Source organism: Gymnoscopelus microlampas (assembly GCF_963454915.1).
Source record: "Gymnoscopelus microlampas genome assembly, chromosome: 9".
Classification (NCBI taxonomy): domain Eukaryota; kingdom Metazoa; phylum Chordata; class Actinopteri; order Myctophiformes; family Myctophidae; genus Gymnoscopelus; species Gymnoscopelus microlampas.
Window position 1 is genome coordinate 31,710,384 of NC_139946.1, and position 18,620 is coordinate 31,729,003.

Genomic DNA, 18,620 nt, shown 5'->3' on the forward strand with positions numbered 1-18,620 from the left:
GTGTGTGCGTGTGTGCGTGTGTGTGTGTGTGTGTGCCCGTCCGTCTGTGAACAGCTAATCTCCGGCACCATTAGCTTGATCGCAGCGAAACTGTGCACACACACTCCCTGGATGCCAATTCAGAACCTCTGCCCCAAATGTGTCACATGGGCCTGTTATAGCGCCACCAGGAGGCCGCTTTTTACAAAACACATTTTTTGACAGTACTCCTACAGACGTCATGCATTAAACAAAACAGGTCTTTCAGATTTTTCATATTTCATCCTGATTGGCTAAGAATGGCATCCAAAGTTTGCAGGAGTGCTCTGTTTTGAACAAAATGCCTCAAATCATGAACACAGCGTGCAATTTCCGTGAAATTTCGCACATACATTCCCACTCGGCCGAGAAAGAAATTCCACTTGATCGCGTCATCAGTGCCCATACCCTAGGTGGGGTTGGCGAAAGGGCCTTTCTGTGTGGAGTTTACAAGTTCTCCCCGTGTCTCCTAGGGTAGGTACCCTCACAAAACATGCAGTAATCCTCCCCCTGGCCAGCCGGGGCGCCTGATGGAGGGGAAAGGAACTGGTTTGAATAACGTGTTCCTTCCACGCGCTACGTCCAACCAGGGAAACTCCCCCCTGTCAGGTGACAAGACGGTCAGTTGGCTCTCATGCATTGAAGGAGGCATGAGCTCGGCCCTGGCCTCCCTAGGTTGATAGAGGGAAGGTAGTGCCCAGGATTACATAGACAATTGGCACTGGGTGTTAAAAATAGGGTTACAAAATCGTGGGATAAAAATTTTAAAACAAAAAGTATTCGAGTAATACAACCCAATAATGTGATTGGCCATTCTGTATAATTAACATTCAGTAATATTTTGAACACAGGACTCTGACACAGATTTATTTAATTACTGACCACATACATATGATCTTAGATAATTGTATTAAACCATTTTTAAACAAATAACTTTTATTTTAACAAAAAGTATAACTTACAGACTTTTTTAATTACTGACACAAAACATCTGAGACAATTGCACTAAATTGACACAAGCAGCCTAGAACCATGACAAAAATCAACTGAGCTGATTTCACAATTATGATTTAAACTGAGTCTAAATATATACAGTATGTAGCCTAATAATAACCTACTCTATTTCAGTTCCTACTAAACAGAACAGTTCACGACAATGCTTCAGCTGTGCCAACCAGACAGACACAGAATGCAACACAGCAGTTGTAAACTGTTCAAAAATGGAGGACCGGTGCATCAGCGGGAATTGTGAGTCCTAACACAGAGACTGCATTTAACACATATATGGTTAGGATGAGTATTTGTTATGCTGGACAGTTCTTTTTTTCTGGACAGTTTTGTCAGGATACAAATAGAAACAGCTGACACTGACAAAAAATTACTGCAACTTTTATTAAAGTTTATTAAACACACATAGGAGGATACTGACTTGTCTATTACTGCATTCTTAAATATAGGAATGTTGAAAGTGATCAAAAACAATGTACAATAATTGTAGGAAGTGAAGTTTGCTGGGTTGATGGGACGGGAAATAAACTGAAACGTGTGCATCATCAAATAGACTTAAACTTGAAATGTTTGATTGTGCTAATGCGAGAGTGAAAATGTTTTTCTTCTTTTGTTATCTGTAGTGACCAGCACTATTAACACCTTTGGCTGTGCATCTGCAAACGTGTGTACTGCTACTTCCCTACTCACTGCTGTCTTTCAAGTCTTTGCTAACTTCACGCCAAACTGCTGTGAAGAGGATAAGTGCAACTCTCAGACTGTATCAACAACAAAGCCACCAAAAGTAGAAACAACTACTCCAACAACAGCTTCTACCACAGTTATTCGTGAAACCGCCACCTCTGTTCCTGAGACCACAACTAGCCCAGAAACAACAGTTACTTCCAAGCCCACTGTTGAAACCACAACCTCAATTGTACCAATAAAAACCACAACAAAGAAAACAACAACAAAAAATGTTGAAACAACCACAAAGGAAGCAACAACAACTCAGACTGTATTAACAACAAAGCCACCAAAAGTAGAAATAACTGGGCCAACAACAGCTTCTACCACAGTTATTCGGGTATCATCAAACTCGATACCGACCACACCTATCTCGGAAACAACTGTTGTCACTTCCAAGCCCACTGTTTTAACCACGACAACCAGTGTACCAACAACAACGGAAACAACAACCAAACCTGTTGAAACAACCACAAAGGAAGCAACAACAACTCAGACTGTATCAACAACAAAGCAACAAAAAGTAGAAACAACTGGTCCAACAACAGCTTCTACCACAGTTATTCGTGAAACAACCACCGCTGTTCCTGAGACCAAAACTAGCCCTGAAAGAACAGTTACTTCCAAGCCCACTGTTGAAACCACAACCTCAATTGTACCAATAACAACAACAACAAAGGAAACAACAACAAAACCTGTTGAAACAACCACAAAGGAAGCAACAACAACTCAGACTGTATTAACAATAAAGCCACCAAAAGTAGAAACAACTGGGCCAACAACAGCTTCTACCACAGTTATTCGGGTAACATCAACCTCCACACCGACCACACCTATCCCGGAAACAACTGTTGTCACTTCCAAGCCCACTGTTTTAACCACGACAACCAGTGTACCAACAGCAACAGCATCAAAGGAAACGACAACCAAACCTGTTGAAACAACCACAAAGGAAACAACATCTCAGGCTGTATCAACAACAAAGCCACCAAAAGTAGAAACAACTACTCCAACAACAGCTTCTACCACAGTTATTCGTGAAACCGCCACCTCTGTTCCTGAGACCACAACTAGCCCAGAAACAACAGTTACTTCCAAGCCCACTGTTGAAACCACAACCTCAATTGTACCAATAAAAACCACAACAAAGAAAACAACAACAAAAAATGTTGAAACAACCACAAAGGAAGCAACAACAACTCAGACTGTATTAACAACAAAACCACCAAAAGTAGAAATAACTGGGCCAACAACAGCTTCTACCACAGTTATTCGGGTATCATCAAACTCGATACCGACCACACCTATCTCGGAAACAACTGTTGTCACTTCCAAGCCCACTGTTTTAACCACGACAACCAGTGTACCAACAACAACGGAAACAACAACCAAACCTGTTGAAACAACCACAAAGGAAGCAACAACAACTCAGACTGTATCAACAACAAAGCAACAAAAAGTAGAAACAACTGGTCCAACAACAGCTTCTACCACAGTTATTCGTGAAACAACCACCGCTGTTCCTGAGACCACAACTAGCCCTGAAAGAACAGTTACTTCCAAGCCCACTGTTGAAACCACAACCTCAATTGTACCAATAACAACAACAACAAAGGAAACAACAACAAAACCTGTTGAAACAACCACAAAGGAAGCAACAACAACTCAGACTGTATTAACAACAAAGCCACCAAAAGTAGAAACAACTGGGCCAACAACAGCTTCTACCACAGTTATTCGGGTAACATCAACCTCCACACCGACCACACCTATCCCGGAAACAACTGTTGTCACTTCCAAGCCCACTGTTTTAACCACGACAACCAGTGTACCGACAGCAACAGCATCAAAGGAAACGACAACCAAACCTGTTGAAACAACCACAAAGGAAACAACATCTCAGGCTGTATCAACAACAAAGCCACCAAAAGTAGAAACAACTACTCCAACAACAGCTTCTATCACAGTTATTCGTGAAACCGCCACCTCTGTTCCTGAGACCACAACTAGCCCAGAAACAACAGTTACTTCCAAGCCCACTGTTGAAACCACAACCTCAATTGTACCAATAAAAACCACAACAAAGAAAACAACAACAAAACCTGTTGAAACAACCACAAAGGAAGCAACAACAACTCAGACTGTATTAACAAAAAAGCCACCAAAAGTAAAAATAACTGGGCCAACAACAGCTTATACCACAGTTATTCGGGTATCATCAACCTCGATACCGACCACACCTATCCCGGAAACAACTGTTGTCACTTCCAAGCCCACTGTTTTAACCACGACAACCAGTGTACCAACAACAACAGCATCAAAGGAAACGACAACCAAACCTCTTGAAACAACCACAAAGGAAACAACAACATCTCAGGCTGTATCAACAACAAAGCCACCAAAAGTAGAAACAACTACTCCAACAAAAGCTTCTACCACAGTTATTCGTGAAACCACCACCTCTGTTCCTGAGACCACAACTAGCCCAGAAACAACAGTTACTTCCAAGCCCACTGTTGAAACCACAACCTCAATTGTACCAATAAAAACCACAACAAAGAAAACAACAAAAACTGTTGAAACAACCACAAAGGAAGCAACAACAACTCAGACTGTATCAACAACAAAGCCACCAAAAGAAGAAACAACTGGGCCAACAACAGCTTCTACCACAGTTATTCGTGAAACCATCACCTCTGTTCCTGAGACCACAACTAGCCCAGAAACAACAGTTACTTCCAAGCCCACCGTTGAAACCACAACCTCAATTGTACCAATAAAAACAACAACAAAGGAAACAACAACAAAACCTGTTGAAACAACCACAAAGGAAGAAACAACAACTCAGACTGTATCAACAACAAAGACACCAAAAGTAGAAACAACTGGGCCAACAACAGCTTCTGCCACAGTTATTCTGGTAACAACAACCTCCATAACGACCACACCTATCCCGGAAGCAACTGCTGTCACTTCCAAGCCCACCATTTTAACCACGACAACCAGTGTACCAACAACAACGGAAACAACAACCAAACCTGTTGAAACAACCACAAAGGAAGCAACAACAACTCAGACTGTATCAACAACAAAGCAACCAAACGTAGAAACAACTGGTCCAACAACTGGTCCAACCGACACCTCTGTTCCTGAGACCACAACTAGCCCAGAAACAACAGTTACTTCCAAGCCCACTGTTGAAACCACAACCTCAATTGTACCAATAAAAACAACAACAAAGGAAACAACAACAAAACCTGTTGAAATAACCACAAAGGAAGCAACAACAACTCAGACTGTATTAACAACAAAGCCACCAAAAGTAGAAACAACTGCGCCAACAACAGCTTTAACCAAAGTTATTCGAGTAACATCAACCTCCATACTGACCACACCTATCCCGGAAACGACTGTTGTCACTTCCAAGCCCACTGTTTTAACCACGACAACCAGTGTACCAACGACAACAGCATCAAAGGAAACGACAACCAAACCTGTTGAAACAACCACAAAGGAAACAACAACATCTCAGGCTGTATCAACAACAAAGCCACCAAAAGTAGAAACAACTGTTCCAACAACAGCTTCTACCACAGTTATTCGTGAAACCGCCACCTCTGTTCCTGAGACCACAACTAGCCCAGAAACAACAGTTACTTCCAAGCCCACTGTTGAAACCACAACCTCAATTGTACCAATAAAAACCACAACAAAGAAAACAACAACAAAACCTGCTGAAACAACCACTAAGGAAGCAACAACAACTCAGACTGTATCAACAACAAAGACACCAAAAGTAGAAACAGCTGGGCCAACAACAGCTTCTGCCACAGTTATTCTGGTAACAACAACCTCCATAACGACCACACCTATCCCGGAAGCAACTGTTGTCACTTCCAAGCCCACTGTTTTAACCACGACAACCAGTGTACCAACAACAACGGAAACAACAACCAAACCTGTTGAAACAACCACAAAGGAAGCAACAACAACTCAGACTGTATCAACAACAAAGCAACCAAAAGAAGAAACAACTGGTCCAACAACAGCTTCTACCACAGTTATTCGTGAAACAACCACCGCTGTTCCTAAGACCACAACTAGCCCTGAAAGAACAGTTACTTCCAAGCCCACTGTTGAAACCACAACCTCAATTGTACCAATAACAACAACAACAAAGGAAACAACAACAAAACCTGTTGAAACAACCACAAAGGAAGCAACAACAACTCAGACTGTATTAACAACAAAGCCACCAAAAGTAGAAACAACTGGGCCAACAACAGCTTTAACCACAGTTATTCGGGTAACATCAACCTCCATACTGACCACACCTATCCCGGAAACAACTGTTGTCACTTCCAAGCCCACTGTTTTAACCACGACAACCAATGTACCAACAACAACAGCATCAAAGGAAACGACAACCAAACCTGTTGAAACAACCACAAAGGAAACAACAACATCTCAGGCTGTATCAACAACAAAGCCACCAAAAGTAGAAGCAACTACTCCAACAACAGCTTCTACCACAGTTATTCGTGAAACCGCCACCTCTGTTCTTGAGACCACAACTAGCCCAGAAACAACAGTTACTTCAAAGCCCACTGTTGAAACCACAACCTCAATTGTACCAATAAAAACCACAACAAAGAAAACAACAACAAAACCTGTTGAAACAACCACAAAGGAAGCAACAACAACTCAGACTGTATCAACAACAAAGCCACCAAAAGAAGAAACAACTGGTCCAACAACAGCTTCTACCACAGTTATTCGTGAAACCACCACCTCTGTTCCTGAGACCACAACTAGCCCAGAAAGAGCAGTTACTTCCAAGCCCACTGTTGAAACCACAACCTCAATTGTACCAATAAAAACAACAACAAAACCTGTTGAAACAACTACAAAGGAAGCAACAACAACTCAGACTGTATCAACAACAAAGACACCAGGAGTAGAAACAACTGGGCCAACAACAGCTTCTGCCACAGTTATTCTGGTAACAACAACCTCCATAACGACCACACCTATCCCGGAAGCAACTGTTGTCACTTCCAAGCCCACCGTTTTAACCACGACAACCAGTGTACCAACAACAACGGAAACAACAACCAAACCTGTTGAAACAATCACAAAGGAAGCAACAACATCTCAGGCTGTATCAACAACAAAGCCACCAAAAGTAGAAACAACTGGTCCAACAACAGCTTCTACCACAGTTATTCATGAAACCGCCAACTCTGTTCCTGAGACCACAACTAGTCCAGAATCAACACTTACTTCCAAGCCCACTGTTGTAACCACGACAACCAGTGTACCAACGACAACAACAGCATCAAAGGAAACTACAACCAAAGCTGCTGAAACAACCACAAAGGAAAGAACAACATCTCAGGCTGTATCAACAACAAAGCCACCAAAAGTAGAAACAACTGGTCCAACAACAGCTTCTACCACAGTTATTCGTGAAACCACCACCTCTGTTCCTGAGACCACAACTAGCCCAGAAACAACAGTTACTTCCAAGCCCACTGTTGTAACCATGACAACCACTGTACCAACAACAACAGCATCAAAGGAAACAACAACCAAAGCTGTTGAAACAACCAAAAAGGAAGCAAAAACAACTCAGACTGTATCAACAACAAAGTCACCAAAAGTAGAAACAACTGGTCCAACAACAGCTTCTACTACAGTTATTCATGAAACAACCACCGCTGTTCCTGAGACCACAACTAGCCCAAAAACAACAGTTACTTCCAAGCCCACTGTTGAAACCACAACCTCAATTGTACCAATAACAACAACAACAAAGGAAACAACAACAAAACCTGTTGAAACAACCACAAAGGAAGCAACAACAACTCAGACTGTATTAACAACAAAGCCACCAAAAGTAGAAACAACTGGGCCAACAACAGCTTATACCACAGTTATTCGGTTAACATCAACCTCCATACCGACCACACCTATCCCGGAAACAACTGTTGTCACTTCCAAGCCCACCGTTTTAACCACGACAACCAGTGTACCAACAACAACAGCATCAAAGGAAACGACAACCAAACCTGTTGAAACAACCACAAAGGAAACAACAACATCTCAGGCTGTATCAACAACAAAGCCACCAAAAGTAGAAACAACTGGTCCAACAACAGCTTTTACCAAAGTTATTGGTGAAACCACCCCCTCTGTTCCTGAGACCACAACTAGCTCAGAAACAACAGTTACTTCCAAGCACACTGTTGAAACCACAACCTCAATTGTACCAATAACAACAACAACAACAACAAAGGAAACAACAACAAAACCTGTTGAAACAACCACAAAGGAAGCAACAACAACTCAGACTGTATCAACAACAAAGCCACCGAAAGTAGAAACAACTGGGCCAACGTCAGCTTCTACCACAGTTATTCCGGTAACAACAACCTCCATACCGACCACACCTATCCCGGAAACAACTGTTGTCACTTCCAAGCCCACCGTTTTAACCACGGCAACCAGTTTACCAACAACAACAGAAACAACAACCAAACCTGTTAAAATAACCACAAAGGAAGCAACATCTCAGGCTGCATCAACAACAAAGCCACCAAAAGTAGAAACAACCGGTCCAACAACAGCTTCTACCACAGTTGTTCGTGAAACCACCACCTCTGTTCCTAAGACCACAACTAGCCCAGAAACAACAGTTACTTCCAGGCCCACTGTTGAAACCACAACCTCAATTGTACCAATAACAACAACAACAAAGGAAACAACAACCAAACCTGTTGAAACAACTACAAAGGAAGCAAAAACAACTCAGACTGTATCAACAACAAAGCCACAACAAGTAGAAAAAACTGGTCCAACAACAGCTTCTACCACAGTTATTCGTGAAACCACCACCTCTGTTCCTGAGACCACAGCTAGCCCAGAAACAACAGTTACATCCAAGCCCACTGTTGAAACCACAACCTCAATTGTACCAATAACAACAACAACAAAGGAAACAACAACAGAACTTGTTAAAACAACCACAAAGGAAGCAACAACAACTCAGACTGTATCAACAACAAAGCCAACAAAAGTAGAAACAACTGTTCCAACAACAGCTTCTACCACAGTTGTTCGTGAAACCACCACCTCTGTTCCTAAGACCACAACTAGCCCAGAAACAACAGTTACTTCCAAGCCCACTGTTGAAACCACAACCTCAATTGTACCAATAACAACAACAACAAAGGAAACAACAACCAAACCTGTTGAAACAACTACAAAGGAAGCAAAAACAACTCAGACTGTATCAACAACAAAGCCACAACAAGTAGAAAAAACTGGTCCAACAACAGCTTCTACCACAGTTATTCGTGAAACCACCACCTCTGTTCCTGAGACCACAGCTAGCCCAGAAACAACAGTTACATCCAAGCCCACTGTTGAAACCACAACCTCAATTGTACCAATAACAACAACAACAAAGGAAACAACAACAGAACTTGTTAAAACAACCACAAAGGAAGCAACAACAACTCAGACTGTATCAACAACAAAGCCAACAAAAGTAGAAACAACTGTTCCAACAACAGCTTCTACCACAGTTATTCGTGAAACCGCCACCTCTGTTCCTGAGACCACAACTAGCCCAGAAACAACAGTTACTTCCAAGCCCACTGTTGAAACCACAACCTCAATTGTACCAATAAAAACCACAACAAAGAACACAACAACAAAACCTGTTGAAACAACCACAAAGGAAGCAACAACAACTCAGACTGTATCAACAACAAAGACACCAAAAGAAGAAACAACTAGGCCAACAACAGCTTCTGCCACAGTTATTCTGGTAACAACAACCTCCATAACGACCACACCTATCCCGGAAGCAACTGTTGTCACTTCCAAGCCCACTGTTTTAACCACGACAACCAGTGTACCAACAACAACGGAAACAACAACCAAACCTGTTGAAACAACCACAAAGGAAGCAACAACAACTCAGACTCTATCAACAACAAAGCAACCAAAAGTAGAAACAACTGGTCCAACAACAGCTTCTACCACAGTTATTCGTGAAACAACCACCCTTGTTCCTAAGACCACAACTAGCCCTGAAAGAACAGTTACTTCCAAGCCCACTGTTGAAACCACAACCTCAATTGTACCAATAACAACAACAACAAAGGAAACAACAACAAAACCTGTTGAAACAACCACAAAGGAAGCAACAACAACTCAGACTGTATTAACAACAAAGCCACCAAAAGTAGAAACAACTGGGCCAACAACAGCTTTAACCATAGTTATTCGGGTAACATCAACCTCCATACTGACCACACCTATCCCGGAAACAACTGTTGTCACTTCCAAGCCCACTGTTTTAACCACGACAACCAATGTACCAACAACAACAGCATCAAAGGAAACGACAACCAAACCTGTTGAAACAACCACAAAGGAAACAACAACATCTCAGGCTGTATCAACAACAAAGCCACCAAAAGTAGAAGCAACTACTCCAACAACAGCTTCTACCACAGTTATTCGTGAAACCGCCACCTCTGTTCTTGAGACCACAACTAGCCCAGAAACAACAGCTACTTCCAAGCCCACTGTTGAAACCACAACCTCAATTGTACCAATAAAAAACACAACAAAGAAAACAACAACAAAACCTGTTGAAACAACCACAAAGGAAGCAACAACAACTCAGACTGTATCAACAACAAAGCCACCAAAAGAAGAAACAACTGGTCCAACAACAGCTTCTACCACAGTTATTCGTGAAACCACCACCTCTGTTCCTGAGACCACAACTAGCCCAGAAAGAACAGTTACTTCCAAGCCCACTGTTGAAACCACAACCTCAATTGTACCAATAAAAACAACAACAAAACCTGTTGAAACAACTACAAAGGAAGCAACAACAACTCAGACTGTATCAACAACAAAGACACCAGGAGTAGAAACAACTGGGCCAACAACAGCTTCTGCCACAGTTATTCTGGTAACAACAACCTCCATAACGACCACACCTATCCCGGAAGCAACTGTTGTCACTTCCAAGCCCACCGTTTTAACCACGACAACCAGTGTACCAACAACAACGGAAACAACAACCAAACCTGTTGAAACAACCACAAAGGAAGCAACAACATCTCAGGCTGTATCAACAACAAAGCCACCAAAAGTAGAAACAACTGGTCCAACAACAGCTTCCACCACAGTTATTCATGAAACCGCCAACTCTGTTCCTGAGACCACAACTAGTCCAGAATCAACACTTACTTCCAAGCCCACTGTTGTAACCACGACAACCAGTGTACCAACAACAACAACAGCATCAAAGGAAACTACAACCAAAGCTGCTGAAACAACCACAAAGGAAAGAACAACATCTCAGGCTGTATCAACAACAAAGACACCAAAAGTAGAAACAACTGGTCCAACAACAGCTTCTACCACAGTTATTCGTGAAACCACCACCTCTGTTCCTGAGACCACAACTAGCCCAGAAACAACAATTACTTCCAAGCCCACTGTTGTAACCATGACAACCACTGTACCAACAACAACAGCATCAAAGGAAACAACAACCAAAGCTGTTGAAACAACCAAAAAGGAAGCAACAACAACTCAGACTGTATCAACAACAAAGTCACCAAAAGTAGAAACAACTGGTCCAACAACAGCTTCTACTACAGTTATTCATGAAACAACCACCGCTGTTCCTGAGACCACAACTAGCCCAAAAACAACAGTTACTTCCAAGCCCACTGTTGAAACCACAACCTCAATTGTACCAATAACAACAACAACAAAGAAAACAACAACAAAACCTGTTGAAACAACCACAAAGGAAGCAACAACAACTCAGACTGTATTAACAACAAAGCCACCAAAAGAAGAAACAACTGGTCCAACAACAGCTTCTACCACAGTTATTCGTGAAACCACCACCTCTGTTCCTGAGACCACAACTAGCCCAGAAAGAACAGTTACTTCCAAGCCCACTGTTGAAACCACAACCTCAATTGTACCAATAAAAACAACAACAAAACCTGTTGAAACTACCACAAAGGAAGCAAAAACAACTCAGACTGTATCAACAACAAAGACACCAGGAGTAGAAACAACTGGGCCAACAACAACTTCTGCCACAGTTATTCTGGTAACAACAACCTCCATAACGACCACACCATTCCCGGAAGCAACTGTTGTCACTTCCAAGCCCACCGTTTTAACCACGACAACCAGTGTACCAACAACAACGGAAACAACAACCAAACCTGTTGAAACAACCACAAAGGAAGCAACAACATCTCAGGCTGTATCAACAACAAAGCCACCAAAAGTAGAAACAACTGGTCCAACAACAGCTTCTACCACAGTTATTCATGAAACCGCCAACTCTGTTCCTGAGACCACAACTAGTCCAGAATCAACAGTTACTTCCAAGCCCACTGTTGTAACCATGACAACCACTGTACCAACAACAACAGCATCAAAGGAAACAACAACCAAAGCTGTTGAAACAACCAAAAAGGAAGCAACAACAACTCAGACTGTATCAACAACAAAGTCACCAAAAGTAGAAACAACTGGTCCAACAACAGCTTCTACTACAGTTATTCATGAAACAACCACCGCTGTTCCTGAGACCACAACTAGCCCAAAAACAACAGTTACTTCCAAGCCCACTGTTGAAACCACAACCTCAATTGTACCAATAACAACAACAACAAAGGAAACAACAACAAAACCTGTTGAAACAACCACAAAGGAAGCAAAAACAACTCAGACTGTATCAACAACAAAGACACCAGGAGTAGAAACAACTGGGCCAACAACAACTTCTGCCACAGTTATTCTGGTAACAACAACCTCCATAACGACCACACCATTCCCGGAAGCAACTGTTGTCACTTCCAAGCCCACCGTTTTAACCACGACAACCAGTGTACCAACAACAACGGAAACAACAACCAAACCTGTTGAAACAACCACAAAGGAAGCAACAACATCTCAGGCTGTATCAACAACAAAGCCACCAAAAGTAGAAACAACTGGTCCAACAACAGCTTCTACCACAGTTATTCATGAAACCGCCAACTCTGTTCCTGAGACCACAACTAGTCCAGAATCAACAGTTACTTCCAAGCCCACTGTTGTAACCATGACAACCACTGTACCAACAACAACAGCATCAAAGGAAACAACAGCCAAAGCTGTTGAAACAACCAAAAAGGAAGCAACAACAACTCAGACTGTATCAACAACAAAGTCACCAAAAGTAGAAACAACTGGTCCAACAACAGCTTCTACTACAGTTATTCATGAAACAACCACCGCTGTTCCTGAGACCACAACTAGCCCAAAAACAACAGTTACTTCCAAGCCCACTGTTGAAACCACAACCTCAATTGTACCAATAACAACAACAACAAAGGAAACGACAACCAAACCTGTTGAAACAACCACAAAGGAAGCAACAACATCTCAGGCTGTATCAACAACAAAGCCACCAAAAGTAGAAACAACTGGGCCAACAACAGCTTCTACCAAAGTTATTGGTGAAACCACCCCCTCTGTTCCTGAGACCACAACTAGCCCAGAAACAACAGTTACTTCCAAGCACACTGTTGAAACCACAACCTCAATTGTACCAATAACAACAACAACAACAACAACAACAAAGGAAACAACAACAAAACCTGTTGAAACAACCACAAAGGAAGCAACAACAACTCAGACTGTATCAACAACAAAGCCACCGAAAGTAGAAACAACTGGGCCAACGTCAGCTTCTACCACAGTTATTCCGGTAACAACAACCTCCATACCGACCACACCTATCCCGGAAACAACTGTTGTCACTTCCAAGCCCACCGTTTTAACCACGGCAACCAATGTACCAAAAACAACAGAAACAACAACCAAACCTGTTAAAATAACCACAAAGGAAGCAACATCTCAGGCTGCATCAACAACAAAGCCACCAAAAGTAGAAACAACTGGTCCAACAACAGCTTCTACCACAGTTGTTCGTGAAACCACCACCTCTGTTCCTAAGACCACAACTAGCCCAGAAACAACAGTTACTTCCAAGCCCACTGTTGAAACCACAACCTCAATTGTACCAACAACAACAACAACAAAGGAAACAACAACCAAACCTGTTAAAACAACCACAAAGGAAGCAACAACAACTCAGACTGTATCAACAACAAAGCCACCAAAAGTAGAAACAACTGGTCCAACAACAGCTTCTACCACAGTTATTCGTGAAACCAACACCTCTGTTCTTGAGACCACAACTAGCCCAGAAACAACAGTTACTTCCAAGCGCACTGTTGAAACCACAACCTCAATTGTACCAATAACAACAACAACAAAGGAAACAACAACAGAACTTGTTAAAACAACCACAAAGGAAGCAACAACAACTCAGACTGTATCAACAACAAAGCCACCAAAAGTAGAAACAACTGGTCCAACAACAGCTTCTACCACAGTTATTCGTGAAACCAACACCTCTGTTCTTGAGACCACAACTAGCCCAGAAACAACAGTTACTTCCAAGCGCACTGTTGTAACCGTGACAGCCAATGTACCAACAACAACAGCATCAAAGGTAACAACAACCAAAGCTGTTGAAACAACCTCAAAGGAAACAACAACATCTCAGGCTGTATCAACAACAAAGCAACCAAAAGTAGAAACAACTGGTCCAACAACAGCTTCTACCACGGTTATTCGTCAAACCACCACCTCTGTTCCTGAGACCACAACTAGCCCAGAAACAACAGTTACTTCCAAGCCCACTGTTGTAACCATGACAAGCAGTGTACCACCAACAACAACAGCATCACAGGAAACAACAACCAAAGCTGTTGAAACAACCACAAAGGAAACAACAACATCTCAGGCTGTATCAACAGCAAAGCCACCAAAAGTAGAAACAACTGGTCCAACAACAGCTTCTACCACAGTTATTCTGGTAACAACAACCTCCATACCGACCACACCTATCCCGGAAAAAACTGTTGTCACTTCCAAGCCCACCGTTTTAACCACGACAACCAGTGTACAAACAACAACGGAAACAACAACCAAACCTGTTGAAACAACCACAAAGGAAGAAACAACATCTCAGGCTGTATCAACAACAAAGCCACCAAAAGTAGAAACAACTGGTCCAACAACAGCTTCTACCACAGTTATTCGTGAAACCACAACCTCTGTTCCTGAGGCCACAACTAGCCCAGAAATAACAGTTACTTCCAAGACCACTGTTGAAACCATCACCTCAATTGTACCAATAACAACAACAACAAGGGAAACAACAACAAAACCTTCTGAAACAACCACAAAGGAAGCAACAACATCTCAGGCTGTATCAACAACAAAGCCACCAAAAGTAGAAACAACTGGTCCAACAACAGCTTCTACCACAGTTATTGGTGAAACCACCACCTCTGTTCCTGAGACCAAAACTAGCCCAGAAACAACAGTTACTTACAAGCCCACTGTTGAAACCACAACCTCAATTGTACCAATAAGAACAACAACAAAGAGAACAACAACAAAACCTGTTGAAACAACCACAAAGGAAGAAACAACATCTCAGGCTGTATCAACAACAAAGCCACCAAAAGTAGAAACAACTGGTCCAACAACAGCTTCTACCACAGTTATTCATGAAACCACCACCTCTGTTCCTGAGACAACTACTAGCCCAGAAACAACAGTTACTTCCAAGCCTACTTTTGAAACCACAACCTCAATTTTACCAATAACAACAACAACAAAGGGAACGACAACAAAACCTGTTGAAACAACCACAAAGGAAGCAACAACATCTCAGGCTGTATCAACAACAAAGCCACCAAAAGTAGAAACAACTGGTCCAACAACAGCTTCTATCACACTTATTCGTGAAACCACCACCTCTGTTCCTGAGACCACAACTGGCCCAGAAACAACAGTTACCTCCAAGCCCACTGTTGTAACCACAACAACCAGTGTACCAACAACAACAGCTACAACAATGAGTACTGCCAGCATACTCAAGACTCAGTACCTGTTGCTTGGCCTTGTTGCATTTACACTCATCTAATGACTCACAGGACATGAACACGCATGGAGGCAGACAAAGTTGCACGCACATGCACACACACGCACGCACATGCAAAAATCCTAATACAATGCAAGAAAATAGGGATTCATGATGAAATGTTTATCTTCATAAGTGGCCCAAGGAGGATTAGCGTTTTTATTATTATCACCTTAAAATGTATAGTTTGTGTGGACCACAAAGCATGAATTACTATTCTATAGTTTGTGTGGACCACAAAGGAAAGAAGCCCCATAAGTGCTTTTATTAGTTTTATCATTTTAGCATAACCTTTGACCATACTACTGTAGGCTACTGTTAACAATCCTGCTAATAAAGTATTCAAACAATCAAGTCCGCTGCTGTTTATCTGTTGCCTCGTTTGATTAGCCTGGTAAACCATCCCCCTTCTGGAAATCTCATGGTTTACCAGGCTATGGTTTGATATGGAACACAAGTTTATCTTATTACAGGCCATAGGGAAGTAAGGGGGGAAGGGGGTTTGCCATATCAAGGGGTTTCCTGTTTACCAGTGTTGCCATGTCTAATTATGGGTGCGTTCGAAAATACAGCACTGAGCGCACTGGCCAATACAAACTAATAGGCGAGTGTGCTCCGGTGCGCAATTTCCGAACGCACCCTCTAATGAGCAACTTTGGGCTTGTTTTTCAAGTCTAGTTCCTTATTTGGGCTTGCTTCCTAGTTCCTAATGTTTTTTTAAACCAGTGTTTCTCAAGCATTTTCATGTCAAGGACCCGCAAATAAATATTTAGTTGTCCATGGACCCCCATCTGAAAATGTTTTGTGCTAGGGACCCCCATACAAGATCTTTCTTGTTAAAATGTTTCAATTTGTTTTGAACTTTTCTTCCCTATATTTTTGTGATTGTGATCTAAGCTCACAACATGTTCGATGTGACGCGTTTTCAAATAGCCGATGTGAAGTGGAAAAACGTAGTTTTCCTTCTTTCTTTCTAGTTGCTTCTTTTGGGCTTGTTTTCATAGACCTGGCTGTTTTTTTCTCTTGCTAAATCTGGCTACAGCCACAACACACTGATTACCTGCATTACATCCGCAGCCTACTAGGGCGGAAGTCATAGATATAGAAACTAGATACCTCATTGGCCTCTGCAGTTCATTTGAGCGACGTACCTGTATCCGTGGTCGCCATATTCAGGAAGGCAGCCCAGCCTTCTAAGCATTTATGTCTATTGAAGGAGGCGGTCTATCCACTACTAAAATCATCACAACTCCCTGAATTTTCAACCGATTTTCTTTTCGAACGGTTTAGTTTGTAACAATATCTGGGAGGGAATTCATGAAGATCAGGCACTTTGTGACAATGTATATTAGGTAACATTTTAATAACACAATCTAAATAAATGCAAAGTATGTGAATAAATCCATAAATGGGAAAATTATAATTATGTTTATGAACAATTATGGTCAAAGCTGTGAATAGTATGGATGCAGGTAGGGTGCTTTAACCTCACCACAATGAGCACAGATCTTGTACTACCCCAGATTGTAAGCTAAAGAATGTGCCCTCTTCACTGTGTTGCAGGTCCAGAGTGTTGACGTAGCAGCTTTCAACAAGATATGATTACAACACATCTTGTTCATTCTCCATGCTCCTTTTTGCCCCTGCACGGATTGTGTCAAATGGTAAATAAATAAAAAATCTCTTGCACTCCAATCACTATACTATGTTTAAGTTAAAGTAACCTTGGGAGGCAACAGTTCTCGAGTCATGTGGCCCATAGGTCAGGAGCCTATCTCCTGTTTCCTTAGCGTGATGCAGCTTGATGTATAAGTACACCCCTGGACTGTCTGGACATGATGCTAGAATGTTCCAGGGACTTAACCCCCAATCCAACGCTTGATGCTGAGTGCCAAGCAGATCTGGTACTATTATTTTATAGTCTTTGGTATTACTCTGATTGGTGTACTACCTCCTGCAGTCTCAGGGCAGACACTCACAATTTAAACTAAGATATGCTGAGGTCATTAAGTGGTTTTCGTAAAAGTTTACTTAATTTTAATTTTATAAGTAATTATTTAGTCAGTTCATAAATACTTGCAACTTATAATAATTCTAGTTGTTGCATCCAAATAGAGTCCATTGCATTTTCCATACTGTTTTGTGCAATTAAATCTTTATATAGAAAGAAAGAATACAGTGCACTACTAGTATGCTACATTACACACTGGTCTTTAGTTTGGCTGAAAATTACTCAGTGAAGTGTTCCGCCTGACTTCCATGCAGGTGCTAATGAAGACTCCCATCAGCATCGAGATTGCCAAGTATTGTGAGACTGCGTCGATGGGGCATTCCTGATATGGGTGTGTCAGCAATATACGTACTACTGAAAATGTGTAAGTTGGACTAACGAAGGCCATGAATTGGACTAGCGATGGCCATAAAAACACAGAGTAGATTAGAGCACAAAATGAAAATAAAATGGCCAAATAGAGTATACTGTTAATCAAAACCAGTGTTCTTGGTTGGGTCATGGGTGTACCTTTCCATTAGACCAACCTTTTTATTTCATTAGCGCCAGTTGTTCCGGTACCACTACTGTCAAACTTGTTGAACCCATCTATTGCATTTCTGATTAACATAGATTTTTCCACCCTCATGAACATTGATTTTATCACCCTCAAACTGTATGCCACTGAGTATTATGATCTAGAGTTTGTATATATGGAGTAAAGTCTAAAAATAAGTTGATAAGTCGAGTGTGGTCAATCAACTGAACAGAAGA